Source organism: Bos taurus, chromosome 7 (assembly GCF_002263795.3).
Source record: "Bos taurus isolate L1 Dominette 01449 registration number 42190680 breed Hereford chromosome 7, ARS-UCD2.0, whole genome shotgun sequence".
Classification (NCBI taxonomy): domain Eukaryota; kingdom Metazoa; phylum Chordata; class Mammalia; order Artiodactyla; family Bovidae; genus Bos; species Bos taurus.
The window spans coordinates 108,501,358-108,515,930 of NC_037334.1; the positions used below are offsets into that span (position 1 = coordinate 108,501,358).

Genomic DNA, 14,573 nt, shown 5'->3' on the forward strand with positions numbered 1-14,573 from the left:
AGAAAAGCTGACTCATTGGGAAAGACCCTGATGCTGGCAAAGACTGAGGGTAAGAGGACAAGGGATGAAGAATGAAATGGACAGGAGTTTGACTTGATGGACATGAGTTTGAGCAAACTCAGGGAGATAGTAAAGGACAGGGAAGCTTGGCGTGCTACAGTCCATGGGCTAGCAAAAGTCAGACATGACTAAGTGAATGACCACCACCACCATCACAAGAAAACTTCCAAGGTATGATTAGCAAACTCTGCAAATGAACAACTTTAGAAACGATAATAATACCTAAATCAGAGAGAAATTTTAAGGGACAGCTGTTAAAACTTCTGAGATGAAACGGGTTTGTTATCCCTAGTAACAAGAGATAAGACAGAAGGCTATACTTGATTATCTACTACTCTTCCCTTACCTATTACTCTTCTCTTAACTACTACTCTTCTCTGAAGATAGTTTTGCAAACTATTGTAAAAAAGGAACAATAAGTTGAGCACTGGTACAGTGAAAATTACATTACAAAATGTAACTCAAACATAACACAAAAAACTATTTTCAAATTCTGTTCTGGCAAAGCTTGTATCTCACCAAGTTTTTATAAACTTCTCATTCTGTTAAAGAAAAGTCTTGTAAAAAAAGATTTTTTAAGACTATCAATAGCAATCTTTGAGGAAAGAAGTGAAATACAACTCTCAACACACTAGAACAATAATTTCTGTGGTTTACCTTAAAGTATAATTGGCTAAGGCAGGAGAAGATTAGAGTCAAAGAAAAGCGAGATGAAAGAATAAAATATTAATTCATTTAAAAGAGATGAAGAATATTCCTCAAATTTACCTCTCATTTAGATAGGAAGATCTCTGATTCAAGTGTCACAAATAAGAAGATTTCTGCTCAACCGACCCTCCTTCGAGATACACAAATTAATCAGCTTTAAGCAGAAAAGTTGGGAAGAACTAACATAACATTGTAAATGAACTACACCTCAATTAAAAAAAAAAAGCTGTAGAGATTTATTTTCATGTCAATAAACCAGAAAAAGGAAAAACCAGGGTACAGAAAACAAAGAAAATAAAAAATTCAATGTTATGCATACCAAAAGGTAACAAATGTCATTTGATGCTAAAAAACACAAAATATGCTCAGAATAATGTATCTGTGATAGATCCTGAGATGTGTGCACTATCAAAAAAAAAAAAGAGAAACATGAGTGAAGGTTGAGGAGATATAAAAAACCTAGCAAGGCAAAATGCTGAAGCAAGATGGTATGTACATGGGGGTTCCTTGTACTCTACAGACATGTTTGGAAATTTCCATGAAAACTTTGACATTATTTCCCTTTTCTTTGCAATCATTTATTGAAGAATTGTTCACATACAAAACTCTTAAGCATACATTACAATCCAAATAATTTTTACATATATATCTAGCTACTCACCTAAATAAAAATTATTTATCATCACTTCAGAGGGTTTTCTCTCATCCCTGCTAAGACACTGACTCCTCTCAACCCAAAGGCAACCACTCTCCTGACTTCCATTACCCCAGTTAAGTTTTTCAGATTTTAAACTTCCTCGAAGTGGAATCATACATCATAAACTCTTCTGTGTCTATTTACTTTTGTTTGACACAATGTTTCTGAGATTCATTCACGCTGTTATAAACATCTTTGTATGGACTTTTTTTTTTCAACTTTTCTTGAGTATCCATGACCTGGAATTACTGGTAACAGTACAGAGGTACGTTTGGCTATAACAGATCCTGACGGCTTGGTAAAGCGGCTGAAACGACTTACATTCCCACCAGCAATATGTAAGAGTGTTGTTTCATATCCTTGGCAACACTTGATATTGATTCATATCCTTGGCAACACCTGATATTGTCAGTCTCTAATTTCAGCCATTTGGTGGGGGTGTGATGGGATGGTGCCTCATTGTGACATTCCCTGATGAGTAATAATGTAGAGTACCTTTACCTACGCACACTGACCTTTTGGATATCTTCTGTGAAGAACCTGCCTGCTTTCTTGCAAATTTTAAAAAGTGTGTTGTTTGCCTTTTTCTATTTTTAAGAGTTATACTTTCTGGATACAAGTCTTTCACCAGATTTACTTAATGTGAGTATATTCTTGTAGTCTGTGGCTTGCCTGTTCTCTTTAATGACATCTTCATGAATAGAAATTCATAACTTAGTGTAGTCTAATTTACCAACTTTGTTTTATTTAAGAAATTTTTGTCTAATCCAAGGTGATGAAGACATTCTAGGTTTGCTTCTAGAACCTTGATAATTCTAGGTTATACAGATCCAACTCATATGAATACAGTATCAGGTAGAAATCAAGGTTCATTTTCCCCCAAATATTCAATATCCAATTTACCTAACACAATTTATTAAACATGTTTCTTAACTTCACTGGAGCTTTTGTCATAATCCAAGATACTACATATGTGAAGGTTCCACTTCTAGACACTCACAGTCCTCCACTGGTCTTTTTGTCCATCTTGTTCAAATATAATACTATTTTAATTACTCTAACTTTATACCAAGTCTTGAGACATTCACATTTTGATATAAATTTTGCAATCCATTTCATCATAATTTTTAAATTCTGGGATTTTAAGTGAAATCATATTGAACCTATAGCTCAACTTGGAGGAAACTGACATTTTAACAATAGTGAGTTCCTATTATATAAAGATGAAGTATTTCTCCACATACTTAGGTATTTTAAAATGTCTCCCAGCACTGTTTTATAATTTTCAGTGTAGAAGTTTTGCCAAAGTTTTTATTAGATTTATTCTTAGGTATCTTACATATTCTGATGCTTTGCTAAAAGTACTTTTCTAATTTTATTTTATACTTTTTGGTTGCTAGTACACCACTTACATTTTTGCAAGTTGTCTTTGTACCCTTGTATCTTTTTAAATTCACATATTCTAAATCTTTACTGGCAAACACTTTAAAATTTTTTTTCCATTTTTTTTTTAATTAACCTTTTCTAACCTGAGGGCACTGGTTAGGATTCCAATGTAGTTAAATAGAGAAAAAGATAGGGGACATGAAACAAGGTTTTTCACTGAGTATTGTATCCGCTGTAACATTTTGTTGTTGCTGATACTATACAGAAAATTAACACTGTTTTTCTTCTATTCCTAAATTGATAAGGATATGCAAACTTTATCAGTGAGAAAATGCTACTGGACAAGTAGCACTAATGAATTCTTCAATCTGTAAAGAAACATAGTATCCATGAAGTGCAATGAAGCAGAACACAATAAAACCTTAAGTATGCCTGTATATAGAGTGCTCTCAGAGCACTGCTTCAGTTGCACTCAACAAGCTCCGATGTAATCTTTTTGTTATTTTTCAGATAAAAAATGTTTTCTAATTTTCATCGTGACTTCATTTTGATTCATGGGCTATTTAAAATGTCTTGGTTAATTTTCAAACATTTGGAGCCTGCTGCTCCTGCTAAGTTGCTTCAGTCGTGTCTGACTCTGTACAACCTCATAGATGGCAGCCCGCCAGGCTCCTCCATCCCTGGGATTCTCCCAGCAAGAACACTGGAGTGGGTTGCCATTTCCTTCTCCAATGCATGCATGCATGCTAAGTCACTTCAGTTGTGCCCAACTCTGTGCGACCCCATGGACCTAGCTAGTTACTTTTATGTTGCTGTTGTTGTTCGGCCGCTTTTTACTTTTGTATTATGTGCGTCTTTAAAGTGTTTAATTGCTAAGTCATGTCCAACTCCTTCGCAACTCCATGGACTGTATGTAGCCTGCCAGGCTCCTCTGTCTAAGGGATTTCCCAGGCAAGACTGAATTGTAGTTAATTCCACAGGGTTCAAAGAACATGTACTATATAATTTCCATCCTGTGAAATTTGACGATACTTTTTAAGGACCACAATATTTTGACAAATGTCCCATATGTGCTTGAAAAGAAAAGCATAGCCTTCAGTTGTTAGATAAAATGTTCTATTAATGTCAATTATATCATGATGATTAATCATGTCATTCAAATTTCCTATTTCCTTACTGACATTTTCATATATTTGTTCTATCAGTTATACCATATGTATATTTAAAATCTCCAGTTATGAATGCATACCTATCTTTACTAATTATATTAACTTCTATATTCAGAGGCTATGTTATCAGATACACATACACTTAGGATTATTATATTGTCTTGATGAATTGACCTACTTATTATGGTATTTTCCTGTTTATTTCTTGTAATATTTCTTCCTTTATGTCTATTTTGAATAATATTATGACTAATGCAGGCATATCAGTTTACTTTTGGTGAGTACTTGCAAACAATACTTCAGTTCAGTCGCTCAGTCGTATCCGACTCTTTGCGACCCCATGAATCGCAGCACGCCAGGCCTCCCTGTCCATCATCAACTCCCGGAGCTCACTCAGACTCACATCCATCGAGTCAGTGATGCCATCCAGCCATCTCATCCTCTGTCGTCCCCTTCTCCTCCTGCCCCCAATCCCTCCCAGCATCAGAGTTTTTTCCAATGAGTCAACTCTTCGCATGAGGTGGCCAAAGTACTGGATACTTACTCAGTCTTTTTATCTTCATATTATGGGTGTCTTCAAAGTGTTTTTTTAAATAAATGCCTTTGAAAGTTTTTTAATCATGCAATCACTAATCAAAAAAAAGATAGAATAGCACTATCAATATCAGAAAAGTAGTCTGCAGAAGAAATATTACCAGAGATAAACAAGGATACTACATAATGATAAAGGGGTCAATTCACCAAGAAGATATAACACTCCTAAACAAATATGTACCTAAGAACAGAGATTCAAAATATATGAAGTAAAAACAGTTGGAAGATGAAGCAGAAATAGACAAATCCACAATTACACTTAAAGGCTTCAACTTTTCTTGCAATGACCAACAAAAACAAGTAGACAAAACCTCAGTAAGGAAAGAGAAAACCTAACAAGCATCACAAGTCAACTTGACCTAACAATTACAGAATATTTAATACAAATGATTAATTTAGTATTTAAAATGGAATGCAGACTTTATAGAATATCCTGCCCCAAAGCAGCATGACATACATTATTTTGAATTGCACAGACATTTACCAAGACTGACCATATTCTGATTTATAAAACTTCAAAGAAGTCAAACAAAATTATACAAAGTATGTTTTCCATCTACAATAAAATTAAGCATAGAAATCAGTTACAGAAAGAGATGGGCAAAAATCACCAAATGATTGGGAATTAAACAATATACATCTAAATAACCCATGGGTGAATGTGAAAGTCACAAAAGAAGTCAGAAAATATCAACATAAAAATATGTGAGACCATGTGATGTAGTACTTAGAAGGAAAAGAAGAAAGGTCTCAAATCAACAGCCTTTTAAGCTTACACCTGAAAAAACTGAGTGGATTTAAATCCAAAGCACTTAAGCAACAGTAAAGAGTTAAAGTCAGTGTAACTCAAAACTTTTTTTAAAGTAATAAAATAATAAGCTGGATCTTTAGAAAAGTTAACACAATTGATAAACCTGGAAATGAACTAATAAAGACAAGAGAGAGGTCACACTGACAACATCTGGAATAAAAGAAAAGACATCACTACGGATGCCATAGCTATTAAAGGACAATAAGATACAACTTCATGGCAATTAATAAAGAGACAAATTCCCTGAAATGCACAAACTACTAAAACTCATATATTAGGTGACTCACATAGTCAAAGACTGACAATGTTTTTAAGACAAAATTAGGATATCCTTACCATCCTATACTTATTAAGGTAACTAAATCCATCTCTGTTCAACAAAGAAACCTAGGCCCAGATAAGTTAGCTTGCAAACTCTGATAAACATTTATGAAAGAAATATCTAAAATTTTTCAGGAAATACAGAGGAAGAAACACTTAAGTCTATGAGACCAGCATTATCCTGGTACAAAAATATTACACAAAAAGGTATCTTTCATGGACACAGATACAAAAAAACACTCAACAAATATTAGCAAATCTAACCTACTAACTTATGAAAATGATAATACATCATAACCAAGTGAGGCATATCTAGAGAATGCAAGGTTGACTCAACATTTGAAAATAAATCAATGTAATTCATCTTAACACACCAAGGAAGATAAATCAGAAGATCATCTAAACAAATAACACTTAAAACATCTGAGCACACTCAATGTCCAATCATGATTAAAAAATTCTCATCTAAAAACAGAATGGGGACATCCTTAACTTGATTAAAGGATTATTTTACTTAACTATAACATGTAGTACATAATAAAACCTGATAAAAGGCCTTAGTGGCCTTACTAATCAAAGACTGAAAGATTTCTTTCCCTAGGATTACGAATAAGACAAAGATACCTGTTCTCACCACTCCTATTCAACATCATACTGGAGGTCCTAGTCGGGGCAATAAGGGGAAAAAAGGTACAGTGGAGGTGGCTACATACAAGTTGAAAACAAAAGAAACAAAAATGCTTTGTATTCACAAATGATGCGAACTTTCTACATGAGAAAATCCACAAGAATCCACAAAGGAAAAAAAGTTATTAGAACAGGTAAGTTTAGCAAGGTTGCAAGGTTCAAGATCAGTATACAAAATCAACTGTATTTCTACATACTGTCAGTGAACAACTGGACATGGAAACTTTGGAATATTATCATTTACAATATTATCAGAAGTGATGAAATACCTGGATATAAATCTGACAAGAGCAACAACTTCTGTATCTTGCAACCATAAAATATTAATGAAGGAAAATGAAGACCTTTGATTAAAACCAGAGATAGCTCATGTGCTTACACGATTATTCAATATTAAGATGTCAATTTTTATCAAATTGATCAATGTATTCAATGTAATATCCCGAGTATTTTTTGTAGAAACCAACAAGTTACTTCTAAAAAATTTTACAGAAAAGCAAAAGGAACTAAAATATCCAGGATGATTTTGGAAAATAAAGTTGAAGAACTTACACTATCTGATTTTAAAACTTATTATAAAGCAACAATTATCATGAATGACAAAGTGGCACTGGCAAAACGAAAGATAACAGAGATCAAGGGGATAGTCCAGAAACACACTCACATACATGGTCAAACTGACTTGACTAAGTGGTGCTGGAACTGGGAGCATAAACTTAATCCTTATTTCACACCATATACAAAAATAACTCAAAACAGACTGCTACCCCTCGACATAAAAACAGTAACATTTGAAGAAGAAAATGTAAGGGGAAATATGCCTGACTTTGTACTGAGCAAACTTAGAACACAGAAACACAAATTATAAAAGGAAAAATTGATGAAATGAATTTAATCAAAATTAAAAGCTCCTCTGGGCCAACTGAAAGGTAAGCTTCAGATTGCACTGAGTATGTATGCATCTGTCCGGGTCAAAGGACTTCTACAGAAAACTGTATAAAGAATTCCTCCAACTCAGTAAGACAAGCAACTCAGTGTTTAAAAACAGCAAAATATCTGAACACATACTTTAAAAGGAAGACATACAAATGATCCATAATAAATGATAAATTCTCAGCATCATTAGACATCACATAAATACAAATTTAAAATAGTGTCATATTACTACATACCCACAAGAAGGGCTAACATTAACTAAGTTTGATAAGAACATAGAGCAATTGGAACTGTAAAATGGGGGACAGTTTGACAGGTTCTTACAATTAAACATTCATTTACAATACAACTCAACAAATCCATTTATAAGTATTTAACCAAGAGAAAGGAAAATATATGTTCACACATTCATGAATGAATGTTCGTAGAGCTTTATTAATAAGAATCCCAAACTGGAGACAATCCAAATACCTATACATAGGTGAAATGGTCAATTATTGTGGTAAATCTATACACCATAAACTACTACTCAGCAACAAAAGCCATGAACCAGCTAAACATACAAACACACGGATTATCCTCAAAAACAACACAGTGAAAGAAAAAAACATGGACACAGAAGAATATACATTACATAATTTATTTATATAAAATTCTAGAACAAATGAAACCCATCTAGAGTGCGAAAAAGAGGACAAACTGTTTCCTAGAGCCGAGGGTAAAAGAGTGACTTACTGAAAAAGGGTAGAAGGTAAGTTTTGGGGATGAGAGAAATATTCAATATCTTGACTGTAGTAATGAAAATATTCTACTCTTGATTGTGGTAGTGGTGACATGACTGTATATACATCTGTCAAAACACACGGAGCCATACATTTTAAATCTATGTATTTTATTGTAAGTAAATTATCCTCAATAAAATTGATTCTGTAAAAAACAGCTCTTTTGGGAGAATACTAAGCAGGGAATACTGGTGATGCCCTATACAGATACTCAAAAGGTATCAAAAACATCAATAAAATTCAATACCCACTTATGATTTTTTAAAATATCATCAGAAGTTAAAAACAACAATAAAATCACTTGGAAAGTTAAGAATACAAGAAAATATTTTAACCTATTATACTCTCCATTTATCAGAAAGCTTCAGTAAACATCATAATTGATGCTAAAACATCAGATCCCCTTAAAGTCTAAAACACCACCAAGTTGTGAACTATCACTGCTATTATTTAACATTGTATAAAAATGTTACTAGCCAAAGTAATGAGAAAGAAATATGTATACCAGCCAAAGTAATGAGAAAGAAGTGAAAGTGTTAAGTCACTCAGTCCAGTCAGATTCTTTGTGACCCCAAGGACTGCAGCCCACCAGGCTCCCCTGTCCTTGGGGATTCTCCAGGCAAGAATACTGGAGTGGGTTGCCAGTCCCTTCTCCAGGGGATTGTCCCAACCCTGGGAACAAACCCGGTTCTCCTGCATTGCAGGCAGATTCTTTACGAGCTGAGCCACCAGGGAAGTCCTAATGTAATGAGGAAAACACAAAATTATAAAATTTAAAAGCCACAAAACTGTGAATATTTGCAGATAATCAGTTGTGGTTAGATACATGATAAGCAGAAAAAAATTCAAAAGCTTTGGTATAACTGGGGGGTGAGAAATAAATGTTACTTAAAGTTTCTATCCACCAGAGCTACCAAGATGGAATGCCATAGAGTTTTATGGAATAAAATTATAAAACTTTCCTTAAGCAAGATGTGAATTAAGAGACATGCTATACATATCTATCAGAGGGGAGAGATTCAGTATCACAAAGTACAATATGCTCCATATTAATCTAAAATTTCAATATAACCTCACTCAAAACACCTAAAGGATCTTTTATCTAATTTGCAAGTTGAGTCTAAAGTTCATTTGTAGAATGCATAAGATTAACTTGGAAAAGAGTACTAAGTAGGGAGAAATTTAATAGGTTATCAAAACTTAAATGCATACTGTTTTTAATCTAGCAATTCAATTTCTAGGAATACATGCTCCAGAAATAATCACATAAAGAGGAAGTTTACTGAACAGCTGACTCTCAGAACGAAGGCAGAACTAGAAGGGGAAGTGGGAGATGCACTTTTCACCTTAGTCCTTCCATGCTGTTTGAAGTTCTAAAATTTAAGAAAATTTAAAGGATATTAATAAAAACAAGTAACTGTAAAACTTGGCTTCAAATAAAGCATTATTTGTGATTAGAAAAAGAAACTAACTTAAATGTCTTTCTGTAAGGGAACAGTTAAGTAAATTACAGCCCATTGAAATTATTTAAATATTTAGCTTTTAAAAAGTACCAAGGGGACTTATAATTTACAAGGAAAGATGGCCAAGATACATAATTTGGCGAAAAAAGCAAGTGATATATCAAGGTGTTTAGTGTATTCCCACCAAACTCTCCCAACTTTACATGTATGCATATGTGTTTAAAAGTGTACGTTAGAAGACGTACAGTATTGTTAACTCTAGACACAGGAACGAGACTGGAGGATAAAAAGGAATGTTCACATTGTAGTTAATGGTTCATTTTCTGTATTGCTGAAATTTTACATCTAGTTTGCATGTTTGTAACTGAATTTTAAAAATTAAAATTTCATATAAAATAATAAATTCCAGAAGACATGGGGGGAAAAGTCCAAACGTTCGTTAAAAATCTTTTAAATGTTTATCTTCGTGTTTATTTACACACTCTGCAAATGATCTATGCTGCTGCTAAGTCGCTCCAGTCGTGTCCGACTCTGTGCGACCCTGTAGACGGCAGCCCACCAGGCTCCCCCGTCCCTGGGATTCTCCAGGCAAGAACACTGGAGTGGGTTGCCATTTCCTCCTCCAATGCATGAAAGTGAAAAGTGAAAGTGAAGTCGCTCAGTCGTGTCCGACTCTTCGCGACCCCATGGACTGCAGCCCACCAGGCTCCTCCGTCCGTGGGAGTTTCCAGGCAAGAGTACTGGAGTGGGGTGCCACTGCCTTGGGGCTGCCAATGTAAATAAATTTAACTTACCAAACAAGTCATGATTAAAAAGATTATATTAGGCCTTTAAAAAAACAACTTTCCCGGAAGCAGCCGACTCAACGCAGTGCCTATGCGTCTGTTAGAAAAAAAAAGAGGAAAAAAAAAAAAAGGCCCGGAGAGAGGAGTCTTCTCAACAGCTCTTCCTCGCAGTCAAGAAGGCTGCCCCTCTCCCGTTCGCCTCGGTCCGAGCGGCGCTCAGGCCCTGGACGCGCGCAGAGCCGCTGACGAGCCGTCACCGCCGGGCCGGGCCGGGGCCGGGGCCAGCCCTGACCCGCCGCGCTGACGGGGGAGCGGGGCTGCTTTCGGGGCGCGTGACGGCCGCGGCCTGGGCGGAGGTCTGCGCGCCCGAGCCTCGGGGACGACCGCGGGGCAGGGGACGACGGCCACGGCGGCTTTCGGGGGCGCGGAGCTGCCGCAGGCCCGCGGCGTCCGACGGCTCGGCTCTAACGGGGTGCCTGACCGGGGTGGGGGGTCTCCAAGGGTGAGCGAGGGTCTCCACACGGGGTGGGGGGGGGCTCCACACGCGGTGAATGAATGAGGGACTGTGTGGGATGAGCGGGGGTCTCCACACGGGGTGACTGAATGGGGTGAGCGGGGTTAACAGGGGTCTCCACACGGGGTGCGTGAGCGGGGTGACGGGGGTCTCCACACCGGGTGCCGGGGGCGCGGGGGGCGGTGAGCGCGCCGGGGGAGACGCTCTCCTCACACAGCCGCGCTGACGGAGAAAGGCAGCGCTCGCGGGCCCAGCCGCCAAGGGCAGCGAGGGGGAGCGGCCTGCGGAGGCCCCGCGGCCGCCGCTGGAGGAACGGGCCCAGGCGGCGAAGACGGCCTCTCCCAGCCAGCGACCCCACCCACCATGGCCGGCGCGGCGGGCCGCGGACGGGCCCCGCTCGAGGGCCGGGACGGAGAGACGCCGGCGGCGGAGGCGGCAGCTTCCCGGCCGTGACCCTCGCACACCAGACACCGGGACCAGCCTCATTTAAAGGAAAGGAAAGCAATCCCCTCACCGAGCTGAGAAGCGGCTCCGGAGCGAGGACGGCGCTCGGTCCTCCACCCGCCGCCGCCGCCGCCTTCTTCTCCGCCTCCGACTCCTCCCCCGCCCAACGCGCAGGAGCCGGCGGCGGCGGAAACACGGACGGCGGCGGCGCGCCCCGCCCCTTGCGCCGCGGCGCAGGCGAGGGCGGGGAGCGCGCAAGCCCCGCCCCCAAAGCGGGCTCGACCAATAGGCTTAATAGACCGCTGCGGGGGTAAGCCTCCTGCCCAATCGGAACCTGAGGAGTGGGCGCGCGTCAGTAGTTGGGACGTGGCGGAGAAGGGGAAAACACTTGTCCTGTCTTTGCGCCCCGCTCCCCTGTTTCGGCAAGGGGGAGCCTCACCGATTGGCCCTACAGCGGAAGGACAAATCCCACCCCCGCCAAGCCCCGCCCCCTTTCCCTGCAGCACTGCGACGTTTGAGGGGGCGGGGCGCCGGGCCGGGCCGGGCCCGCAAGGCCTTCAGTGGGTTGAGCCGGGAGACAAGGGCGGGGTCTCAGGGGAAGGGACGCCGTGCGGAGATCTGGAGGACTGGCGCAGTTAGGCTTTGAGAAATGAAGGCGCAGCACGCGAGACGGAGGTGTCAAAATGAATCCTCAGTCAGTCCAGTCGCTCAGTCGTGTCCGACTCTTTGCGACCCCCTGGACTGCAGCACGCCAGGCTTCCCTGTCCATCACCAACACCCTGAGCTTGCTAGTCGGTGATGCCATCCAACCATCTCATCCTCTGTCGTCCCCTTCTCCCGCCTTCAATCTTTCCCAACATCAGGGTCTTTTCCAATGAGTCGGTTGTTCGCATCAGGTGGCCAAAGTATTGGAGTTTCAGCTTCAGCATCAGTCCTTCCAGTGAATATTCAGGACTGATTTCCTTTAGGATGGACTGGTTGGATCTCCTTGCTGCCCAACGGACTCTCAAGAGTCTTCTCCAGCACCACAGTTTCCAAAATCAATCCTAATTTGACTGTAGACCTAACTAACAAGATGAAGGTCTCCCGGCGTCATGGGTAGGCCGAGAGAAGATAGCAGGAGGAAGGGCAGCTCCCCCTCCCTGCCCACCTTAGCCTTCTCCCCTCCCACCCTGCAGTCCAGCAGGCAGTCGTCTGTCCCCTCATTTTTGATTCTCTTGGGGTGGGGGCGGGTCATATGGGGATGCCTGCGTTTCCTCTGTATAGCCATGGCCTGACCAGAGGCTTCCAGTTTGCACCTTGGGGCTGATGGGTTGTCAAGCTGGTAAGTACCAGGTCCCATCACTTGAAACCAAAATAAATACAACAGCTGTAGTCCTTGGACACCTTGCTTAATTTAAACATGGGTAACAGTTTAGTCAGTCGTGTCCCTGATGCTGAATTGTTTCTTCGCCCTGCACGTTTCCCCTTTTCATGCTGAACCTGTCTGCTTCTGTAATTACAGGCCCACTCTCCTCCCATCTTACCACGAGCCCCTTCACCCCCACCACACACATGCCCAATGCCCAGGATACATGTAGCTTATCACCTGCACCAAGAGTTAAGAGCCCCACTTCTCTTGCTGTCCCTGGCAACTGCAAAGTCTCCTGCCAGTGAACCCAGACTAATTTTTTTTTTTTTGCTGTTGATGAAAACAAAATTATCCCAAATTTACTATAAAAGTTAGACTGTGAGAACTGGCTAGGCAGTTTGTGGAACAAAACTCTCAGCCCACTGATGTAGTACATTTCTTACCAAGAAACCATTTCCTGCTTGATATTTCTCTGCTTCACAGGTGTTGCTCTTTCTCCACCCAAGTCTCTTCCTCTTTGAAGAACTGATACTTGAGTCACATTTCCCTTGTCTCCTTTTAGGATGTTGTATACTGATCCAATTGGATACACTAACCTGTTTGTTAGGGCAGGGTTTTCCAAATTTTAATCTCTTCCATATTGTATCTGTGTATACATTCACAGTAGTATTTATTTTCTTTAAATAAATCTGTTTTTCCTTCAATTTCTTTAAGAGGGAGACTTTGTAAATTACTGTAAATTGAAACCGTGTATCACCTCTCCCAAGTTGAAAGCAACTGAAGGAGAAGTGAACATAAAGCAAAGTTTTTAAAATCTGGGAATTAAAGAGCATTTTTTCTACTAAAGTCTCTAAGCCTAAAGCCTACTGCCTGTAAAAAACAGGTTACCAAGCACTAGAAACATTTTAAAAGCAAGCAGGGAAATGGCATTTTTATCATGATGTAATCAAAGGAGAGAAAAATAGAACCAAAATAGGAATCACTCTCTCACTATGTGAGTCTTTTTTTTTTAATCCTGCATGCATGTCCCAAGGCATCAGATTTGATCTGTGTTACTCTTTGAGAAACACTCCATGTATTCTAGAATCAAAAGGCTACACTCACTATATACTTGCTCCTGTGGAACTGTCATGGTGCCTCTGGGTTTGGCATTTAGCTTGTTGATGTGTTACAATGAGCATATATTGAGGATTAAGGTCTAGTCGAAATTGACTTATCTGACATCTTTGACCCATTTGGTTATAATCTATTTATGTTGTGTCCTTGGGCTATATTATTCTTTTTTTTTCCCCCTGGGGGGAAAGTTCCCCATTACCACAAATTATGCAGTCGAGTTTCCCACATTTAGGGAAATTGCAGGGGTCAGCACATCTGGAGTGCAATGGATGAGCCTCACTTTGGAAAAACTACCTTTGTGATCATTGTATCTCCCCTGTCAGGTAAATATGGGCTATGTCATTTTTTCAAAGGTTGTGCCATGTCCCCTTCCCCCTATTTCAATACCTAGCATGTAGTAAGTACTAAATACTTATGTATTGTATTATATATATAGATATATAGATAGATATAGGTATATCAGTTCAGTTCAGTCACTTAGTGGTGTCTGACTCTTTGTGACCCCATGGACGGCAGCACGCCAGGCCTCCCTGTCCATGACCAACTCCTGGAACTTGCTCAAACTCATGTCCATCAAGTCAGTGATGCCATCCAACCATCTCATCCTCTGTCATCCCCTTCTCCTCCTGCCTTCAATCTTTCCCAGCATCAGGGTCTTTTCAAATCAGGTGGCCAACGTATTGGAGTTTCAGCTTCAGCCTCAGTCCTTCCAGTGAATATTCAGGACTGATTTCCTTTAGGATGGACTG

The 14,573-nt window shown here is 39.9% G+C and overlaps 1 protein-coding gene and 1 pseudogene across 2 annotated transcripts in view; both read right to left on the minus strand.

The window, feature by feature from the left end:
- Positions 1-11,522, minus strand: part of PJA2 (praja ring finger ubiquitin ligase 2) — a 72,699-nt gene extending 61,177 nt beyond the window's left edge. Inside the window, exons 1-3 of one of the 2 annotated variants that reach the window (XM_059888080.1) lie at positions 11,428-11,522; positions 10,409-10,496; positions 1,787-9,524 (exon numbers count right to left, since the gene is read on the minus strand). The gene's annotated coding sequence lies outside the window, so the exon portion shown is untranslated. 2 annotated transcript variants of the gene reach the window in all.
- A 2,481-nt stretch (positions 11,523-14,003) lies between these two features.
- On the minus strand, positions 14,004-14,155 carry LOC112447632 (uncharacterized; annotated as a pseudogene).
- Between the last annotated feature and the right edge of the window lie 418 nt (positions 14,156-14,573).